General features: G+C 39.0%; 1 long non-coding RNA gene and 5 other non-coding genes across 8 annotated transcripts; all 6 read right to left on the reverse strand.

Moving 5' to 3' along the window:
• Positions 1-8,891: 8,891 nt before the first annotated feature.
• Positions 8,892-19,832, reverse strand: LOC100551837 (uncharacterized). 3 transcript variants are annotated; one of them, XR_118875.4, is made up of 9 exons: positions 19,694-19,832; positions 15,379-15,459; positions 14,346-14,380; positions 14,093-14,140; positions 13,870-13,914; positions 12,643-12,692; positions 11,888-11,936; positions 10,611-10,687; positions 8,892-10,254 (listed from the first exon to the last, which is right to left on the reverse strand). It is a non-coding gene; the product is annotated as an uncharacterized LOC100551837 (long non-coding RNA). The 3 variants fall into 3 exon arrangements; XR_118874.4 differs by having other exon boundaries at positions 10,611-10,690; positions 19,694-19,831; XR_010001335.1 differs by lacking the exon at positions 19,694-19,832 and adding an exon at positions 19,375-19,399 and having other exon boundaries at positions 10,611-10,690.
• LOC134294434 (small nucleolar RNA SNORD22) lies at positions 10,349-10,475 on the reverse strand. The gene has a single exon (XR_010001343.1). It is a non-coding gene; the product is annotated as a small nucleolar RNA SNORD22 (small nucleolar RNA).
• Positions 11,764-11,835, reverse strand: LOC134294433 (small nucleolar RNA SNORD31). The gene has a single exon (XR_010001342.1). It is a non-coding gene; the product is annotated as a small nucleolar RNA SNORD31 (small nucleolar RNA).
• Positions 12,029-12,094, reverse strand: LOC134294430 (small nucleolar RNA SNORD29). The gene has a single exon (XR_010001339.1). It is a non-coding gene; the product is annotated as a small nucleolar RNA SNORD29 (small nucleolar RNA).
• LOC134294432 (small nucleolar RNA SNORD30) lies at positions 13,304-13,372 on the reverse strand. The gene has a single exon (XR_010001341.1). It is a non-coding gene; the product is annotated as a small nucleolar RNA SNORD30 (small nucleolar RNA).
• On the reverse strand, positions 14,641-14,715 carry LOC134294431 (small nucleolar RNA SNORD26). The gene has a single exon (XR_010001340.1). It is a non-coding gene; the product is annotated as a small nucleolar RNA SNORD26 (small nucleolar RNA).
• Positions 19,833-22,579: the final 2,747 nt, after the last annotated feature.

Genomic DNA, 22,579 nt, shown 5'->3' on the forward strand with positions numbered 1-22,579 from the left:
TGAGACTCTACTGTATATAATACTAACATTGTGCTATGCTAATAATATAATATATTGTACGTATTTATATATATATATAAACATATATTACTAATATTATAGTATAGTGGTAATATATAATACTGTGTTATGCTAATATATTGTACATATATATATATATAAAAACATATATTACTAATATTACAGTATAGTGGTAATATATAATATATAATACTAATATTGTGCTATGCTAATAGTATAATGTACGTATTTTATATAAACATGTAATACTATTACAGTATAGTGGTAATATATACTAATATTGTGTTATGCTAATAATATATTGTACATACTATATGTATATATATATATAGAAACATGTAATATTACTAATATTACAGTATAGTGGTAATATATAATAATATATACTAATAGTGTTATGCTAATATATTGTACGTATTATATATATAAGCATGTAATAATGTTACAGTATAGTGGTAATATATAGTCATATACTAATATTTTGTTATGCTAATAATATATATATATAAACATGTAATATTACTAATATTACAGTATAGTGGTAATATATAGTAATATATAATACTAATATTGTTCTATGCTAATAATATATTGTATGTAATTCTATATAATACTGAAAGTAATACAGTATAGTAATATAATTATATATTACATGTAATATGACTAATAATACTGTTCTAGGAGGAAGGAAGGAGCACAAAAATAGTTGTCTTTGGAATACTTTTATTTACAGCAGGCTACGCTTTTAGTATTATATCCTCAGGTTTCCACAAAGACAAAAAGAGAAAGACAGATATCACCAAATAATTTTTTTACACCTATGTGGCACGTCTGTCCTTTATTTGTGCTCCTGTTTATTCAAAACAGACCACAGACCTACCACGAAAATACTTTTCATCTTAACGAAAGGTATTTCGTTGCTACTTCACAACTGTCATTTTGCTCCTGTTATGAATCGTAATGTAAATATCGCCCGATAGATACACTCAAATGTGAATACTGGTGGGGTTGGGAGTGGGGATTTTGTTATTTGGGAGTTGTAGTTGCTGCGATTTATAGTTCACCTACAATCAAAGAGCATTCTGAACTCCAACGATGGAATTTAACCAAACTTCGCACACAGAACTCCCATGGCCGACAGAAAATACTGGAAGGGTTTGGTGGGCAGAGTTTGGGAGTTGTAGTTCACCTACATCCAATGGAATCAAACAATGGTGGATCTGGACCACTATGCCCAAATTTGAACACCGGTGGAGTTTGGGGGAAAATAGATCTTGACATTCTGGGAGTTGTAGTTGTTGGGATTTATAGTTCACCTACAACCAAAGAGCCCCTTGAACCCCACTGACAATAGAACTGGACCAAACTTCCAATACAGAACCCACATGGCCAACAGAAAACACTGGAGGGATTTGGGAGGAATTGACAGTGATTTAGGGGAGATGTAGTTCACCTACCTCCAGAGAACACTGAATTAATGTGTTTTCTGATGGTCTTTGGTTGAGGAACTCTGCCTTTAAGGTCTTGGAAAGTAAGGAAAGCCTTTTATCTTGCTGCATTAGGAGATGAGTATGATTTACAATTTAAAACTACTCCCAATGGAGTAGTTTTGGAACTGGTTTTATTTCAAATGGGTATACAGTAGAGTCTCACTTATCCAAGCCTCGCTTATCCAAGTTTCCGGATTATCCAATGCATTTTTGTAATCAATGTTTTTAATACATCGTGGTATTTTGGTGCTAAATTCATAAATACAGTAAATACTACATAGCATTACTGCGTATTGAAATACTTTTTCTGCCAAATTTGTTGTATAACATGTTTTTGGTGCTAAATTTGTAAAATCATAACTGAATTTGATGTTTAATAGGCTTTTCCTCAATCTCCAAGATATTCGCTTATCCAAGGTTCTGCCGGCCCGTTTAACTTGGATAAGTGAGACTCTACTGTATATAATGGTAATACAGTAGAGTCCCACTTATCCAACATAAACGGGCCGGCAGAACGTTGAATAAGCAAATATGTTGGATAATAAGGAGAGATTAAGGAGAAACCTATTAAACATCAAATTATTTTATGATTTTACAAATTAAGGATCAAAACATCATGTTATACAACAAATTGGCCGACAGGGAGCTCTGGCGTTGACTGGTCCATGAGGTCACAAAGAGTCGAAAATGACTGAACGAGTGAAACGACGACGATACAACAAATTTGACAGAAAAAGTAGTTCAATACGCAGTAATGCTATGTAGTAATTACTGTATTTACAAATTTAGCACCAAAATATCATGATGTATTGAAAACATTGACTACAAAAATGCATTGGATAATCCAGAACGTTGGATAAGTGAGACTCTACTGTACACTCAGATATAAATATAAATAATATAACATTTTAATATAGTAATACTGTATTTGTTAATCATTGGTTTTATTACAGTGCTGTTTTATGTTCTATGTGGTACTGAATGTTTAGCTATGTTGTAAACCGCCCCGACTCCCTTCCAGTAGATCGAGCGGTATATAAATAAAGTTTTGTTGTTGTTGGAAGCAATCGACATGTGTGCCTTTATACAGGTCATCATCAGAATACCGTTATTGTCAAAATAATGTTTGGTAACGGCATCCCTTCTGTGTGTTAGCAATGAAGTCCTTTTGGAAATAACTCTGGAAACACACCACCTTTCCCAAGTCACAAGGCGCTGTCCTCTGCGACAGAGTTGAACCTCTCGACGTTCCCGTCTCCTTAACCATCCGGACGAGGAGGACTGCGCCACAACGTGGCCAGGAAGGGCGGGCAGCGCAGGCCCAGCGTCCATTCTCCGCAGGCCCCTTCCTCGGGACAGACCGCCTTGACGCACATCTGGGCCCCCCGGCCTCCTCCGGCGCTGCGGAAGGACTCAGTCACGTCGAAGCGGACGCCACAGGCTTCCGCACTCAAGAGTTTTGTGCCGCGGTTTCCCTGCCGGGCCTGCAAATGCTGGCGGAGGGAAGGAGGGGCGGTGAGGAGGAGTCTGTGAGGCGGCGGCTGGCCCCCCTCCATGTCGAGCATCACAAAGGCTTTGGTGAGCTGCTCTCCCTTCTGACAGCGCAGGCGCAGCATCCAGCAAAACTCATGCTCCTCGCCTGCAAAAGGAACAAAGAGAAACCTACTAGTGACAGTCCACAAGTACACAGTGGAATACAAATTTTGTTCCCGAGTTGTAAATGCTACTAGCAGTGCCCAGCCACGCGTTGCTGTGGCAAAGTGTGGTGGTATGGGAAATAAAAGTATTGAGGAATACAACTGAGGAGGCTGCTAGGACACAAAATGAACAAGGCCTAAAAGGGGCGGGGCCTACCCTTCTGACTGGCAGCCGAGGGAGAATGGCTTTTCCTCATCCTCTATAGTAAAGGTAAAGGTTTCCCCTGACATTAACTCCAGTCGTGTCTGACTCTGGGAGTTGGTGCTCATCTCCATTTCTATGCCCAAGAGCCGGTGTTGTCCGTAGACACCTCCAAGGTCATGTGGCTGGCATGACTGCATGGAGCGCTGTTACCTTCCCGCTGGAGCAGTACCTATTGATCTACTCACACTGGCATGTTTTCGAACTGCTAGGTTGGCAGAAGCTGGAGCTAACAGTGGGCGCTCATTCCGCTCCCAGGATTTGAACCTGGGACCTTTCGATCTGCAAGTTCAGCAGCTCAGTGCTTTAACACACTTGACCTTGCCGGCCACATGACCTGGGAGGTGTCTACGGACAACGCCGGCTCTTCGGCTTAGAAATGGAGATGAGCACCAACCAGTCAGACATGACTGGATTTAACATCAGGGGAAACCTTTACCTTTACTTTAAGTGAGACTCTACTGTACACACAAAGATAAGGGATGTGCAGCTTTCCAAAAGGTGCCTTTGGCAGTGTAACAAAAGGTAACAGTTTTATGAGTTTTACTAGCAAATGGACAGGCAAGAGGCCACTACAGCTAGAAATGTAAACCAAAGATATGCACTATACAACAGTAATTAAACCAAAATATAATCCATGTGTTACCAACACATATACATTCATAGAAAGTAAAACTCTATATTCAGAGTTTGTGTGTCCAATGCCCACCAGAGTTCATGTTCCACATGGACTGAAAAAGTCACTAATTATGAGTCCAAATTTAAACATCCAAGTAAGTGAATCCTTTTATGAAACCCGATGTTTTAAATAAGTCCAAGATTGGTCACCATCCACGACCGGTTTTACATTATATTTTGGTTTAATTACTGTTGTACAGTGCATATCTTTGGTTTACATTTCTAGCTGTAGTGGCCTCTTGCCTGTGCATTTCAGGGAATCCTTTCTTTGTATTACTAGCAAATGGATACATCCATTCATAAGTGTTTTCCAAACTTTTCATGTTGGTGACACTTTTTGGAGATACATCATTTTGCAATACAGCACTTCACTTTTACTAGCACACCGGAGATTAAATCAATCCCTTATAAGGGATATGGATACATACATAAATCATTATAACAAAAGTGTATGTCATGACAACTTTGCATTTAATTATTTTTTAAAAAATATATGATGTATTGCTTTATGGACAGAGGTTTGCAGAACACAAATACAATGCATTTGGAAAGCTCTGCTGTAGAGCACCACAATGCTCCTAAGTGTGGAGGGGTCACCCAAGATCATGGCTTTTGGGATGGGGGGCTTACCTTCCCGTCCTTCGTTGAGCTTGAGGGAGACGGTCTTCTTGGTGCCGACCATTCGGAGCATCGCTTGGGCAGCGCAGCGCAGCATGCAGCTGCTGAATCTGGGCGTCAGGCGTCGCTCTTCTTCTTGCTCTGCCGCCGGTGCTGCTGCGTCCTCTTGCTCTTCTTCCAGGCAGGATGTCCACGTGTGGGTCGCCGTGACCTCTGTCGCAGCCAGCGGGCCGTTTCCAACGCAGCCGGGGGCAGCCACCGCCAGAGCAAGCACCAGGCCTAGCCAGCAGCGACCCATGGCATTCTTTGGGGACGGAAGCAGGACGCGGTGTCACAAGGCAGGCCCGGAGGCCCGATCCAGGAGACGCAACAGGTCCGGTCCCGCTTGTGTCGCCTCCTGCTGCGTGCCAATCTCCGCTTGCCAAAGAGGACCGTTGCCAGCGGAGGCTTTTCATAAGAGGTTTAGGAACGCTGGGCCCCAGGGAGGGAAAAGAAAGCCTGGGAGGCCAGCTGGGGCGCAGAGAAGCCAGCCAAGGGAGGGTGGGTTACGCAAGAGATAGCTCTCTGTGGACATTTCCATGGAGCAGCGTCTCCGCTTGTCCCTTCGCTTAACCCCTTCCTGCTTCCAGCCCAAGGATTCCTATTCCTAGGCTCCAAATGACTACGTCCTCAAGGGTTTTCTGAGTTATTGCATGGAGCGGGATGAGGCTAAAGCACTCCTTCTTAAACCGTGGGTTCCCGCCTCAAACAGGATCGCCTTAAGCGCAATATTGGGGTCACAAAAAATTGGGCAACAGTAAAGGGTTTTTGATTACCACCCATGTATGTATATATACAGTAGAGCAGGGGTCCTCAAACTTTTTAAGTGGAGGGCCGATTCATGGTCCCTCAGATTGTTGAGGGGCCAAATTATCATTTGAAATAAAAAACGAACAAATTCCTATGCTCACTGCACATGTCTTATTTGTAGTGCAAAAAACAAACAAACAAAAAGAAAAACCCCAACAACAATCATTTATTTATATATTTATTTGCTACATTTATACCCCACCCTCTCTCACCCCAGACTCAGAGCGGCTTACAAGTTGTATGTACATACAATATATTATATTATTAGCATAGCACAATATTAGAATTATATATTGCTATGTTCTACTATACCATTATACCGTAATATTATCAGTAATATTACATTTAATATATAATATATAATTAATATATTATACAATATTATTATATTGTATTATTATTATTAGCCGCCCTTAGTCCCCTATTGGGTGAGAAGGGCGGGGTAGAAATACTGTAATAAATAAATAAATAAATATTATATTATATTGTATTACATTATAATATTTATTATCAATATTATATGTATACACAATATATTATTACCATATCATTCATTTACAATATTTCAACTACAATATTGGTAAATGAAAAAACAATACAATATTTAAAAATAAAAATAATTTTAACCAACATACTGTAAACTTATCAGGATTTCAGTGGGAAGTGTGGGCCTGCTTCTGGCCAATGAGATAATCAAGTAGGATTGTTGTTGTGCCTTCAAGTCATTTCAGACTTTAGGTGAGCCTAAGTCTAAAACTGAGGGCAGGGGCCAGGTCAATGGCCTTGGAGGGCCGCATCCGGCCCCCGGGCCTTAGTTTGGGGACCCCTGCAGTAGAGTATAATTTATCCAACATAAACGAGCCGGCAGGAGCCTCCGGTGGCCCAGGGGATAAAAGCCTTGTGACTTGAAGGTTGGGTTGCTGACCTGAAAGCTCCCAAGGTTTGAATCCCACCCGGGGAGAGCGCGGATGAGCTCCCTCTATCAGCTCCAGCTCCATGTGGGGACATGAGAGAAGCCTCCCACAAGGATGTCAAAACATCCGGGCATCCCCTGGGCAACGTCCTTGCAGACGGCCAATTCTCTCACTCCAGAAACAACTCCGGTTGCTCCTGACACAGAAAAAAAACCCTGAGCCTGCAGAATCTTGGATAAGCTAATATGTTGGATAATAAAGAGGGGTTAAGGAAAAGCCTATTAAACATCCAATTAGGTTACGATTTTACAAATTAAGCACCAAAACATCATGTTGTACAACACATTTGACAGAAAAAGTAGTTCAATACACAGTAATGCTATGTTGTAATTACTGTATTTACAAATTTAGCACCAAAATATCACGATATATTTAAAACATTGACTACAAAAATGCATTGCATAATCCAGAAGCTTGGATAAGCAAGACTCTACTGTATATATATACACACACACATATACACACAACATGCAGTATTTACTATTGACTCTGCAGGAAAGGCTTCAGGCAAATCAGCCACAGAAAAGTGTTTCTGACTGTCACTCATCCCAACACACACACACCATGCAGTTTACAATTGACTCTGCAGGAAAGGCTTTGGGAAAATCAGCTTGTTTAACAGGCCTTGCAAATGCAGATTATCAGCAAATCTTTGGAGATTATTCCAAACATTCCAGATGTATAAACTCCACTTGCCTAGTTTCCACCCAGACCGCACAGCCTCTGATGCCTGCCAATGTGGGCAAAATGCCAGGACAGAATGCTTCTAGAGCAATGGGTATACAGCCCAGAAAACTCACAGCTCCACTGGCTGCTGATAAACTGCTGGGCCCAATTCAAAGTGCAGGTACTTACCTATAAAGCCCTACATGGCTCAGGCCCTATTTTATCATGATGTATTGTATGTGTTTGTATAACTTGTTTTATTGTTGTTTGATTTGATTTGTTCTACTGCTTGTTTTTATATTGTCGTGACCGGGCTTGGCCCCATGTAAGCCGCCCCGAGATGGGGCGGGGTATAAGAATAAAATTATTATCGGTGCAGGCCTTGAGATCGGCCAGGGAGGCTCTTTCACTCCCACCATTGCCCCAAGTGCGATTGGTGGGGACAAGGGAATGGGCCTTCTCGGTTGTGGCCCCCAGCTCTGGAATACTCTCCCTAAAGAGATCAGACAGGCCCCCACTTTTCATAAAGAACTAAAAACCAGGTGGTTTCGGCAGGTTTTTAATCAAGTTAAGTTGTATCACTCCAATCAGATTCTGGTACACTGTCCATCGCCTGCCCCTAAGATACGTGTACAAACTCTTATCTACCCTTAAAAAATGGATTAAGGCCAGCCCCGCCCTGATCAAGGATTCCCGCTCCCTAGATCGAAGGCTTTGACTGTGACTGCTATTTTAACTGAAATTGCTAGGTTTTGTTTACAATGTATTATTTATTTCAATTATTTATACCTCACCCAAGGGGACTCAGGATGGCTTACAAGTGGCAATTGATGCCGTTACACAATGAACTAAAACATTAAAAGTCAAAAAATACAATATAAAAAGTTTAAAACAATGCAAAGTGCTTATGCCATTCGTCCACCAAACCTTATACAAGAGCCTTAATTCAGACCATGCCTGCGTACATAGCCAGGTCTTCAGTTTTTTTCTGAACCCCAGAAGGGATGGAGCCTGCTGAATGTCACTGGGGAGGAAGTTCCACAGCCGCCATAGGGGAATATACATTATATTTGCTGTATTTTTATTGTATGTTGTTTTGTATTTATTTTGGAAACTGCCCTCAGTCCCTTCAGGGAGATAGAGCAATATATAAATAAAGTTTTTTATTATATTATCATCTATAGTAAAAGGTTTTCCCCTGATATTAAGTCCAGTCGTGACAGACTCTGGGGGTTGGTGCTCATCTCCATTTCTAAGCCGAAGAGCTGGCGTTGTCCATAGACATCTCCAGGTCATGTGGCCGGAATGACTGCATGGAGCACAGTTACCTTTCCACCGGAGCGGTACCTATTTATCTACTCACACTGGCATGTTTTCAAACTGCTAGGTTGGCAGGAGCTGGGGCTAACAGCGGGCGCTCATTTCGCTCCCGGGATTTGAACCTGGGACCTTTCGGTCATCTATACACATAATAAAAAGCACGGGTGTCCATTCACACAGCCAGCCCTCGCCCTCCACCATCAGGCTACAGTTCCCATTGCTGAGGAACCACCAAGTCACTCCCTCCCAGGACCACTGCAGGTTACAGCGAGCACATCCTTTCTCTCCCCATTTGCATGACCTCTCACACCAGATGTGACTTGCAGTTTCTCACGAAAAAAAAATGCATACAGGATTTATTCTCGGCATACCAAACTTTCACCATTTCACATTTGCAGTTTATTTCAACAACAGGACTGAATTCCGCAAGTGTGGTGTTTCCAAGAAGTATCCATTGTGGACTTTGCCACAAGGCTTAAGAGGAAGATGTGACAAGAAAAGGGAAGTTCAACCTTTACAAACATGGTCTACATTGAAACTGAAAAGCCATTCAATGCTAAGAAAGGTGACCAATTGCAACATTCACATTTGCCTCAAACAGACAAGTTCTTTCTCTGTCCCACCTTGGACATTATTCCACAGGTATATAAACCCCACTTGCCTAGTTTCCAACAGACCTCACAATAATAACAACCACCACCAGCATATATAGCTCATTTGCAGAGTCTTTGTGTCAATAATAACTTTATTCTTATAGCCCGCCACCATTTCCCCGAAGGGACACGGGGCGGCTCACATGGGGACAAGCCCAGCAATAACATTGGTTTAAAAAACAATCCATGAATTAAATATAGACAATATAAATATAAAACAAAATAAAAACGTTATACCCCACCACCATCTCCCCACGGGGACTTGGGGCAAAGCATAGTTTACAAAAACAACAGCATAAATACATTACACAATATACAAAAGATAAAACACAATAAGGCAATACAAAAGTAGTAATATCGATCAACCACCAAGTACAATTCAGTCAACTTCACAGATGGGGGAACTGCAGCAGCAATATAAAAATAGCATCAGATTAAAATACTCAAATAAAAGGGACCTAATAAAATTCAGGATAGAATTATAATGTCAACTACAATTACTGTAAAACCTGGGCATAGATACTGTATATGCGGAAGGAAGCTTGAGTAGGATTCGTGGATAGTATAGGGACAATCAGGGATAAACCAGAGGAACCAAACATCTGATGTCTGCTATAGATGTGGGTGAAATGTCAGGAGAAAATTCAGGAAAACATGGCCAGACAGCACAGAAAACTCATAACAATCACCATTTCAGCAGCTAGACATCAACATGTAGTGTGTTCCTAGCTAATCTTTGCCTATACTAAATGGAGGAATAAATTTTCCAGCGGTTACAATTTATAATTTTTCTCCCACCTTTTTCCTAATAATACTAAGTTTAAATGTTCAAAATCATACCTCACCAAGTTACGCAATTAGTCTATTCCCATATTGCCAAATGTTTTTTTTAAAGTTTATTAGATTTGCATCTTGAAAACTAAAAACCATATTAAGCTCAAAATTTTTTTTAAATATGAAAATCCTTGAAGAAATCCCAAACAGGACATTGCAAGCCTAATGTCGGCAACTTGGGTTTAGCTTCCATGAGTACAACCTCTTCTCTCATTAATTCTTCCCACAACCATCTTCAGTGACCGCATACATCTGTGGGCAGGGGAAGGGGGGGAAAATCCAAAAATAATATATTTAAAGAAACAATTCATACATGGGAATTCAGACAAGCCTATGTTTTTGAGACATCCCATCAGACTGTTCCTTCCGGAGCCAAGTTTCCTCTTTCCCATCTGCTGGTGCTAGTGGGTTCAACCTTTGCAGGTTCTAGCCCCAAAACAGATAGTAAGACGTATGAAAGATCATCATTGGGATTGACCTAAAACGTTTATTATTACCCCTTAAATTTGTTTTCCAGATACTTGGTTTGTAAAAACACTAAAATCAATCCTGTATCATATTTTCATTTTTATTAAAACTTATTAAACTTAAAAAATTAAGATTCTTACCTGCTAAAGATATTGAAGCCATATTATTTTAGTGCAGCAACAAATGCATGGATTGACTGGACACACAGTGGGGTACTCTGCTTTAAATGAAAAAAAAAGGAATATAAATATTGGTTTATAAATAGGAAAGGGAAAACCAATGTATAAAGAAGTCTGGGCTTTTAGGGCCAAACCCCATTGTCAGAAATGTTTACAGGAAAATGAGTTCAATTGCGAACAATTTCAATGTGTTGTCGAAGGCTTTCATGGCCTGAATCTCTGCTCTGCTTTGAGTTTTCTGGACTGTATGGTCATGTTCCAGAAGCATTCTCTCCTAAAGTTTCACCCACATCTATGGCAGGCATCCTCACAACCTCACAATTGTTACTAGTTTTATTTTTCGTTGGATTGTATTGTTGTGTATTTATTTTTATTACCTGTATTATTTTTAAATTGTTGTATCGTTGTTTTTATAATGTTGGAAACTGCCCTGAGTCGCCGGAGGAGATACAGCGGTATATAAAGTTTTTTATTGTTATTATATAGAAGTGAAACATCAGGAGAATGCCTCTGAAAAATTGCCATACAGCACAAAAACCTCACAGCAACCCAATTTCAATTAGGATAAAAAGCAGGAAATATCTAAATAATAATAATATAACTTAATTCTTATATCCCTCCCCATCTTCCTGAAGGGACTCGGGGCGGCTTACATGGGGTGGCCAAGCCTAGTAATGAACCAATAAAATACAACAATGTAAGGTACATTGAATTACAATGAATACTTAAAACATAAAAATCATAAAATCATAAATTCAACAACAATCGATAACCAATAACCAAAGCAGGCCTGGGCAAACTTTGGCTCTCTCTCCATTTGTTTTGGACCTACCGGCTGTTAGGAATTAAAATCCAAAACACCTGGAGGGCCAAATTTTGCCCAGGCGTGCTCTAAAGAAACCAAGATGGGTATATACAAACTTTTAGATGAGCTGAATTTTAAATGCAACATGTTTAAGGAATGGAAAAGGAAACAAATGAGCAGTCAAATACATGAAGTCACTATTCCTTGGGAAACTTTAGAAACTGTAGTGCCCAAAAGCAACTCTTTCCAGCTCTGTCTGATAAACTAATAACAAATATAATTGCAGCAAGAACTCCTCCCAGCAGGCTCCTAAACTCAGAGGGACCACTCAGTCATTGGAAATCAGACTGGGGCGGTTAAACAACTCATCACTGGAGCCAGATGGGAACAAACAACAACACTGCAAGCATCTCTCCAAAGGGAAGCCTCTCACCTTTGAACTGAAATGTACTTTCTCATCTGCGTAGCTTCAAGACTGACACCTAAAAAAGAAAAGGTTTTAAAATAATTACACAACACGACTGCCTTGGCAAGTCCTTGCTTACCTAGAATCTAGTTAGTCTCACTGCATACAGTTTTTCAGTTGTTCAAAAATTTTCATTACAATATCAAAGTGAGCTAGTTAGCTTCATCATTAAAACTGCTGCAGTTAATTCCCATTCCCAAAGGAAAATATTCGTAAAGGGCCTTCTGAGGAGTTGGAGAAAAGGTAAGGAACCAATCACAGAAAGGTCCAGCCACACCAGGATTTTTATCGAGGCTCATATCACAATTAAAGAGATTGTTGAGTATTTTAAACTACAGTTCCAGTGTCTCCTGGGACTGATGGAGTCTATATATTATATATTAAATGTAATATTACTAATAATATTACCATATAATGATATAGTACAATATAGTAATTTAATGCTTATATTGTGCTGCACTAATAATATATTGTTTGTTCATTTGATTTGTAAGCCGCTGAGTCCCCTTTGGGGTGAGAAGAGCGGGATATAAATGTAGTCAATAAATATAGTCCAGACCAACCAAGGCATATATGAACTCTAAAGTCTGTCCAACATTTTAGGAATGATCAAAGTAGATTATTGCAAAAATAAAGTGGGGGAAGTGATCTGAGCAGTTATAAACATATAAGTAATTAATAATTATTAAGCACCCATCCCAGAATCATACAGTATTTCTTACCAGTTAGCTCTTATCATGTAGGATCATGCTCCAAGTCCAAGCTCACCATCCTGTAGAGAAAAATATTTGATCGTTAACATGTCAAAGGTAATCTCAGGACAAGCTTTTGATTTCTGTTATTGATGTTTTTAAAAGATGTTTTTAAATTGTTAGATTTTAGCCTGTTCTTGTAAGCCGCCCCGAGCCCTAGGGGAGTGGCGGCATAAAAGTTTGAATAATAAATATTCCCCACTGACGTTTCCTTATGTATTGGGCTACAGCTGTCTTTATAGACAACACCAATAGATAGTAAATTTAAATTTACTGATTAGCCCTTAGGCCATTATCACAGTACCAAACCAAAAGGCTTGATAAAACATGATTACACACTATATATAAGTTAAATAAAACACTTCTAGCAATACAGTAAATAAATATGATAAAATTGAATATATACATCATGTTTCCGTATCACCCCAATAATTTACCCCCATCAGCCTCACATATGTGATTCTCAGACATAATGGTTTATAGGAGCTGTTGTCCAAAACATTCAAAAGACACCAGGGTGGGGAACAGGTAATCATTTAAATGTTTATTAAAATCAAGCAATTTTTAAACTTCTCCAGTTTAGTCAAGAGTTGAGACTCTGCCTCTTTGTAGTTGTAAGACTGGTTCCCAAAAGACTCAGATTTGCTTCTCAACAGCGAAATTCAGCCGAACGAGATTCCAAAGCAAATTCATCATGAAACTGGGAACCAGAATACATTTGAGGCCAAGGAGATAAAGCTCTGGAAACGTCTGAAAAAGCAGACAAGTATTTCTTGCATTCTGAATTAAGACTTCAAAGCCAAGTAAACATGCTAAATCTGGTTAAAGCAATTAAAAACAAACAAAAACATTGATGTATCATAATCTCAGGGGCACAGGGCTTGGGCCAGTTGGGTTTTTTCTTTGTTTGGGAAAAAATCTAGGCTTTTCTCTGTTTAAACGGCAATATAAAGCAGGAAACACATTTGGAGATTACATACAAAACAAGTGATCCAAGGCGTTTCCTCACTGGACTAGAGTGATGGTTTTAACAATATGAATGAATAACATTGGGCCTCCCTTTGTGGTTGAACCACAACTCTTATCAAAACAAAGCAATTTATCTAATGGGAAGGCGCATAGGAGCCATAGTTCAACAATATCTGGACTTATGACTCCCACATTTGTATCACTTTTGAGAAATCCAAACCTCCTTACCTATTGGATGCCAAGTTCTTCTAACGCAAGAAGCAATGCTAGGTCCTGAAATGAAAGAGGATTTGATCAATAAAGATCAAGAAGGGTGGAAAAATTTACAGAGAAATACAGTTCGATCAGGGCTTTGGTAACTCATGCCATGAGACTAGCGTCGTCCATCAACATGTGTCATCATTTCAAACTAGAAGTCCTATATTTAAGACAAGAAAGTCTTCAAACCTACCCTTAGTTAGTCTTCAATAAAATGGATCTTTGTTTGTGAATGTATACCCTGAAATAAATAAAAATGAAATAAAGTTGGAATTAAACTGAAATGAAGTGCAGTCATGTTCACCCTTCCAGAAAAGGATAGCCCCATGTCCTCAGACAGAAAGCTGACATCAAGAGATATCAGATATATGCTTGTCTATTTATTCACATCATTGTACATAGGAAGTAAATGATCGGGTAATTATTAGAAGAAACTGGCTACTCACGTGCCAAGGCAGGAGGCACGCCAACCGTTCTTGATCTACAAATCAGGACAGAGGAGAAAGAGGAGGTAAATATACAAAATGCATCTTTATTCATTCCCAAATCAGGATCAGGATTGCACAACTCAATCCCCAAAACTGCCTTGTGTCTTGGGTACAATATTAACACTTGAAAAATATATATTTTTATGCACTTCTTCACCCTGAGTTGCCCAACTGGTTGGGGGAATTTGGGAGCTGTAGCTGAGATAACACAAAATAGCAAAAGATGGATCTCTGCTCTTTCACTGATACTAGTGCTACTCAGAATCTGCTAATGTTTTTCTCCACTGAAGCTTCAGAAAGAGAGAGTTCATGTTTCTCATCTCTGTAGCACTTTTGATCAGCACTTCATTACCCTACTGACAATGATTAAGTGTCAATTAAGACCAAAAATAAACATGCACAAGTCTCATGTATCTAAGACTCCATTCTACACTGCCATTACAATGCAGACTGATTTGGATTATATGGCAGCGTAAAACTCTCATAATCCAGTTCAATCTGCTATAGCAGCCTACAATGACCGTATAATGCAGTTCAAACTGCACTGCACAATTTAGGGACCCAAATTACTCAGGACTGCACATTCAACTACTAAGACAGACTAGTGGAATCTTAAAGGAGAAAGCAACATGTTAATTAATTATTTTATTTTTGTACATTATTAATATATCCTATTCATCTGTCTTTAAAAAAACAGGAGTGGGATGTATGCATACACTTGTCCTCAAAATAAAATGCTATTTCCACTCAGCTTTTAAGACATAGAAAACTGCAAGCTTAGCCCCTTTAAAGCAGTAATAGCAATTGTAATATTTCCCTTTACGACTCAAAAACTCAAGCCGTGGAATCTTGAATCTATGGATATAAAGGCAAATTGGAAAAAATTTACTTGGAGCAAGCACATGGGTGAAAATAGCCAGTTCTCTTCCTGATAAGATAGTTTCTGAATAAACATTAAACCTGTCTCACTTTTTAAAAACCTTAAACGTACCAGAGAGGCATCCATTGGTAAGATGATGTTTAGGGTTTCACCTCCTTTAGAAACAAATCACAAGATGTAGAACCCAGAGATCTAGAAAAAATATATATAAATGTCATGGACCACACTATCCTTAATTTCAAAGCTTCACAAAGGACAGTATATCTGAAGTCTTCTCAGAAACAAGGTTAACTTCACAGAACTTTTCAGAACAGGTCTGTGTAAAGTTTCATCACAGGAAGACATTTAAGGAAAGGGACTGAAATTTATATTAAGACCCAATGAAGGGCCAGATTTACTTTTCTACCTTTGACATATCTATACTGTAGTTTTGACTACAATAGAATTCATACAACAGAATTCCAAGCTTTGTATTTTGGGGAGGGGGCCCACATTCTTTGGCAGAGAAGACAAAAGGGGATTGCAAAACTACAATTTGAGAGCACTTGGTATCAAACCACGTGAGTTCTACAATGGAAATGCACTCCTGTAGGTATCTCCTTTTAAAAGGACACTTCTTTTAAAATGTGAGCAGCTTTTGTGTCTTGGTTGAGATTATACACACACACATACACACAGTATTCTCTCACTTATCGTGGGGGTTATGTTCCAGGACCACCCGCGAAAAGTGAAAAATCCATGAAGTAGGGATGCTATATTTGTATTGTTTACAATCTCACTGGCAAGGTAGTATTCTATTTTATTATTTATTTTCCTTATTTCTACCTTTATTTATTTACTACATTTATATCCCGCTCTTCTCACCCCGAAGAGGACTCAAAGCGGCATACAAATCAAATGAACATACAATATATTATTAGCATAGCACAATATTGCACTATATTATATGGTAATATTACTAACATTACATTTAATACAAAATTAATATTATATTGTATTATTGGTAGTATAATATTGTATTCCATAATTATATATTCCCCACCCCAAGGGGGACTCAAGGCGGCTTCCATATGGCAACCATTAGATGCCTTGAAAACATGCAAACAATAACTTAAAACCAACTAGTTTTTTAAAAAAATACATAGTAAACAATTAAAGCATTAAAAACAATTACATTTAGTATTATAATCGCATCCAATCACATAGTCTAAAATGATATATAGTACAATATTCTAATATAAGCAATATATTTTGCTTCTGATACAATAAATATATGTAGTTTAATAATACTGTAGAGCAGGGGTCCCCAAACTTTTTAAACAGGGGGCCAGTTCACGATCCTTCGGACAGTTGGAGGGCCGGACTATAGTTATTAACAACAACAACAACAACAACAACAAAGAGGGTTGGAAGAGATCCTTTGAGCCATTGAGTCCAATCCCCTTCTGCCTTTGTGCACCGATAGCACAATCAAAGCACCCCTGATAGATAGCCACCCAGCCTCAATGTTAATGTTAATATTAATAATAATAATAAAGAGGGTTGGAAGAGACCCCTTGGGCCATTTAGTCCAATTCCCTTCTGTTTTGTGCATCAAAAGCACGAGCAAAGCACCCCTGACAGATGGCCACCCAGCCTCAATGTTAAGAATAATAATAATAATATAGAGGGTTGGAAGAGACCCCATGGGCCATTTAGTCCAATCCCCTTCTGCCTTTGTGCATCAAAAGCACCTCTGGCAGATGGCCACCCAACCTCAATGTTAATAATAATAAAGAGGGTTGGAAGAGACCCCTTGGGCCATTTAGTCCAAACCCCTTCTGCTTTTGTGCACCAAAAGCACGAGCAAAGCACCCCTGACAGATGGCCACCCAGCCTCAATAATAATAATGATGATAATAATAATAATAAAAAAGTTGTAAGAGAATAAGAGACCCCTTGGGTCATTTAGCCCAACCCCCTTCTGCCCTTGTGCCGTGGGGGCCAGATAAATGGGTTCGATGGGCCGCATCCGGCCCCCGGGCCTTAGTTTGGGGACCCCTGCTGTAGAGTCTCACTTATACAAGGTTCTGGATTATCCAATGCACTTTTATAGTCAATGTTTTCAATATATCGTGATCTTTTGGTGCTAAATTCGTAAATACAGCAATTACAACATAACTTTACTATGTATTGAACTACTTTTTGTCAAATTTGTTGTATAACATGGTGTTTTGGTGCTTAATTTGTAAAATCATAACCAAATTGAGACAATAGACACATGACTCACTGACAGACCCCACGTGGACACAGTAAGAGCCATGAATGTATATTTATATGTATAATTATGTATGTTTTTAAATGCAAGTTCTTAATTTTAATTTAATGGTTTTTAATGTTATTTAAACTTTTTTTTATTTATGTGCTTATATTTTAAGCCACCCGAGACCCCTGATGGGTGAGAAGGGCGGGGTAGAAATGATGTAATAAAATAAATAAATAATTTAATAGGCTTTTCTTTAATCCCTCCTTATTATCCAAGATATTCGCTTATCCAAGGTTCTGCCGGCCCATTTAGCTTGGATAAGTGAGACTCTACTGTATATAATGGCAATACACTCAGATATAAAAATAATATAACATTTTAATATAGTAATATCAAAGATAAAAGGCCTATGTTAGATGCCTTTTATATTTGATATTACTGTTAATATATAACATACAGTAGAGTCTCACTTATCCAAGCCTCTGGATTATCCAACGCATTTTCGTAGTCAATGTTTTCAATACATTGTGATATTTTGGTGCTAAATACGTAAATACAGGAATTACAACATAACATTACTGCGTATTGAACTACTTTTTCTGTCAAATTTGTTGTATAACATGATGTTTTTGTGCTTAATTTGTAAAATCATAATGTAATTTGATGTTTAATAGGCTTTTTTTCTTAATCTCTCCTTATTATCCAAGATATTTGCTTATCCAAGCTTCTGATGGCCCGTTTAGCTTGGATAAGTGAGACTCTACTGTATATAATGATAATACACTCATATACAGTAGTCTCACACATCCAAGCTAAACAGGCCAGCAGAACCTTGGATATTATTTGGATAATAAGTAGGGATTAAGAAAAAAGCCTATTAAACATCAAATTAGGTTATGATTTTACAAATTAAGCACCAAAACAAATTTGACAGAAAAAACATACGCAGTAATGTTATGTTGTAATTGCTGTATTTACGAATTTAGCATCAAAATATCAAAATATATTGAAAACATACAAAAATGCATTGGATAATCCAGAACCTTGGATAAGCGAGTCTTGGATGAGACTCTACTGTATAAAAATAAAAATAACATTTTAATATAGTAATATAAAAGCCAAAAAGCATCTAACATACATGTAATATGTATTTAATAATTATATATTTAATATTATGTTAATGCACACATATTAAAATGTTATTAGGTTTATATATTAACAGTAATATCAAAGATAAAAGGCATCTAACATCTATGTAATATATATATTTAATAATTATATATTTAATATATATATTTAGTATTATATGTTAATACACATATATTAAAATGTTATTAGGTTTATATATTAACAGTAATATCAAAGATAAAAGGCATCTAACATCTATGTTATATATATATATATATTTAATAATTATATATTTAATATATATTTAGTATTATATGTTAATACACATATATTAAAATGTTATTAGGTTTATATATTAACAGTAATATCAAAGATAAAAGGCATCTAACATCTATGTAATATATATATTTAATAATTATATATTTAATATATATTTAGTATTATATGTTAATACACATATATTAAAATGTTATTAGGTTTATATATTAACAGTAATATCAAAGATAAAAGGCATCTAACATCTATGTTAGATGCCTTTTATCTTTGATATTACTGTTAATATATAAATATAATAGCATTTAATATGTGTATTAACATTATAAATACATATGAAATATGGGGACTATACACACATACACGAAAACAAACAATCTCATTTATGCCCCTCACTGCATCTATTGAGAGGAAATAAATATGGTGTTAGATATAAATAATGGAATCCATGAGCCACTTACTTATTTCCCTGATAGCAACACCCATCCATGCCTACTTCGAATTAAATTCCATAGGGTTTAAAGCGCCAGAGGTTTACAGAAACACATAGGATTGCGGCCTTTATTATGGTTAAAGCCTGCCTCGCGTGAGGCCCTCATCTGAAGACAATGTCCGACCAGGACCCATTCGGAGCGCCTAATAAACCTCATCGAGGATAATACGAACACCACACGGCGGGGAAAGCAGTCTAGAATAAATATAGCGGGGTCTACAATACCGAAAACCCCACCAGGCCACGGATGGAACCGGATTATACGACGCCCCCATTCCGATACTCACCAAAAATCCGCTCTGAGGGAAAAGGACAAGCGCTTCCCTTCCAAGGGGTTAAATACTCAGCTGCCGCAATGCATGCCGGGGAAAAAAAATACCCGCACCCAATAGGGACTCGCTTCGATAGCCCGCCCTTAAAAAAAAGGGTGGAAATGGAGTGATGTGCTTGAGAGCGCATGCGCCACTCCTTTAGGCAACTGTGGGGACACATTAGGGGCGTGACTTCTGACTGAGCGGGAACCAATCGGATTGGTAAAGGGCGTGGCTTCAGATTGGGCGGGAATTTATTGGATTGGATTGTGAAGCCGGGCTCTGGCCGCCATTTTGCCCCTCCTTGCCTGAGGAGAATACACACTTACACACACACAAAAACACACATTAGTTCATACACAACCTCACTTTTTCCCTTCACTGCAGCTATTGCGAGGGATTAAAGTTAAACTGCTGTTATATATTAGGGCTTTTTAGGACATTTTGGCCTCAGAAATGGGTCTATTTTCTCACACACTATCCTATTGATGCAGATTTTGAAAGGAAGATTACAGGATTACAGATTACAGGAGCTATTTTCATAGACTTGTCAGCGCCTCCTCCTGAGAAAACTATAATATCACAAAGGATTACCTCACAACCTCTGAGGATGCCTGCCACAGATGTGGGCGAAACGTCAGGAGAGAATGCTTCTGGAGCATGGCCACACAGCCTGGAAAACCCACAACCCTGTCACAAAGGATTACCACCTCATCCGCTTCATAGGAAACCCATGTCATAGGGCATCTGCTACAAAACAGGAGCCTTTTTGTCGAGTTCCAGGATCAGAGAAGATGGCGAAAACAGAAGCAGAGGACTGGGCTTACTTGATCCATGTTCAACATTTACACAAATGACCGGCCATTGACAGAAAGGACAGAGTTTAAACTATGCCGATGATTGTGCCATCAACACCCAAGCTGAGAGCTTTTGTTGATTTATTGTTGTAAACTTGTGTTTTTTGTTTTGTTTTTATATTGTGATGTTTGGGCAGGGCCCCATGTGAGCCGCCCCGAGTCCCTTCGGAGAGATGGGGCGGGGTACGAGAATAAAATTATTATTATTATTATTATTTGAAATGGTCGAACAGAAGCTCTCCGAAGCTCTAGGTCAGGGGTCCCCAAACTTTTTAAACAGGGAGCCAGTTCACGATCCTTTGGACTGTTGGAGAGCCGGACTATAATTGGCCACCGAGCAATAATTAATTAATTAATTAATTATAATAATAATGATGAGGATTGGAAGAGACCCCTTGAGCCATTGAGTCCAATCCCCTTCTGCCTTTGTGCACTGAAAGAACAAGCAAAGCACCCCTGACGGATGGCCTCCCAGCCTCAAAGTTAATAATAATAACAATAATAATAATAGACCCCTGGGCCATTGAGTCCAATCCCCTTCTGCCTTTGTGCACTGAAAGAACAAGCAAAGCACGCCTGACGGATGGCCTCCCAGCCTCAAAGTTAATAATAATAATAATAACAGGATAAACTCAGCCGCTATCAGGACCTCAAGATTGAACTTCAAAGACTCTGGCAGAAACCAGTGCAGGTGGTCCCGGTGGTGATGGGCACATTGGGTGCCGTGCCAAAAGATCTCAGCCGGCATTTGGAAACAATAGACATTGACAAAATTACAATCTGCCAGCTGCAAAAGGCCACCCTGCTGGGATCTGCACGCCACGCATCATCCGAAAATACATCACACAGTCCTAGACACTTGGGAAGTGTTCGACTTGTGATTTTGTGATATGAAATCCAGCATGTCGTTCTTGTTTGCTGTGTCATAATAAAATAATAATAATAATAGACCCCTGGGCCATTGAGTCCAACCCCCTTCTGCCTTTGTGCACCGAAAGAACAAGCAACGCACCCCTGACAGATGGCCTTCCAGCCTCAATGTTAATAATAATAATAATAATAAACATCACAGTTGTGGAAAAGAACAAGGTTTGGATAATTGATGTTGCCATCCCAGGTGACAGTCGCATTGATGAAAAACAACAGGAAAAACTCAGCCGCTCTCAGGACCTCAAGATTGAACTTCAAAGACTCTGGCAGAAACCAGTGCAGGTGGTCCCGGTGGTGATGGGCACACTGGGTGCCGTGCCAAAAGATCTCAGCCGGCATTTGGAAACAATAGACATTGACAAAATTACGATCTGCCAACTGCAAAAGGCCACCTTACTGGGATCTGCACGCATCATCCGAAAATACATCACACAGTCCTAGACTCTTGGGAAGTGTTCGACTTGTGGTTTTGTGATACAAAATCCAGCATGACTATCTTGTTTGCTGTGTCATACAACGTCGTCGTGTCAATAATAATAATAATGAAGAGTGTTGGAAGAAACCCCTTGGGCCATAGACTCCAACCCCCTTCTGCCTCTGTGCACCAAAAGCACAAGCAAAGCACCCCTGACAGATGGCCTCCCAGCCTCAATATTAATATTAATAATAAGGGTTGTAAAAGAAGAGACCATTTAGCCCAACCCCCTTCTGTCCTTGTGCCATGGGGGCCGGATTAATGGCTTCGATGGGCCGCATCCGGCCCCGGGCCTTAGTTTGGGGACCCCTGCTTTAGGTGGTCTTACTGCCTATTACAGGGAAAACAAGCTGATTCCCAATCCATCAGAAACACAGATGTGTGCTTTTCACCTCAAGGACAGACAAGTATCTTAATCCCTGTCCTTCGTCCTATAGGTTTAGCGTTAAATGACATTGTTCCTCAGTTCTAATTTATTAATTTTATTCATTTTGTCTTCCAGTCCTATTGAGAAGTATATTGCACTAGCCCCTCCCTGTAATTCACTGTTTGTTACGGGATAGATTTTCAGTTGATGATGCTGTTTTATGTTATGTTACT

Source organism: Anolis carolinensis, unplaced genomic scaffold (assembly GCF_035594765.1).
Source record: "Anolis carolinensis isolate JA03-04 unplaced genomic scaffold, rAnoCar3.1.pri scaffold_14, whole genome shotgun sequence".
Taxonomy (NCBI): Eukaryota; Metazoa; Chordata; class Lepidosauria; order Squamata; family Dactyloidae; genus Anolis; species Anolis carolinensis.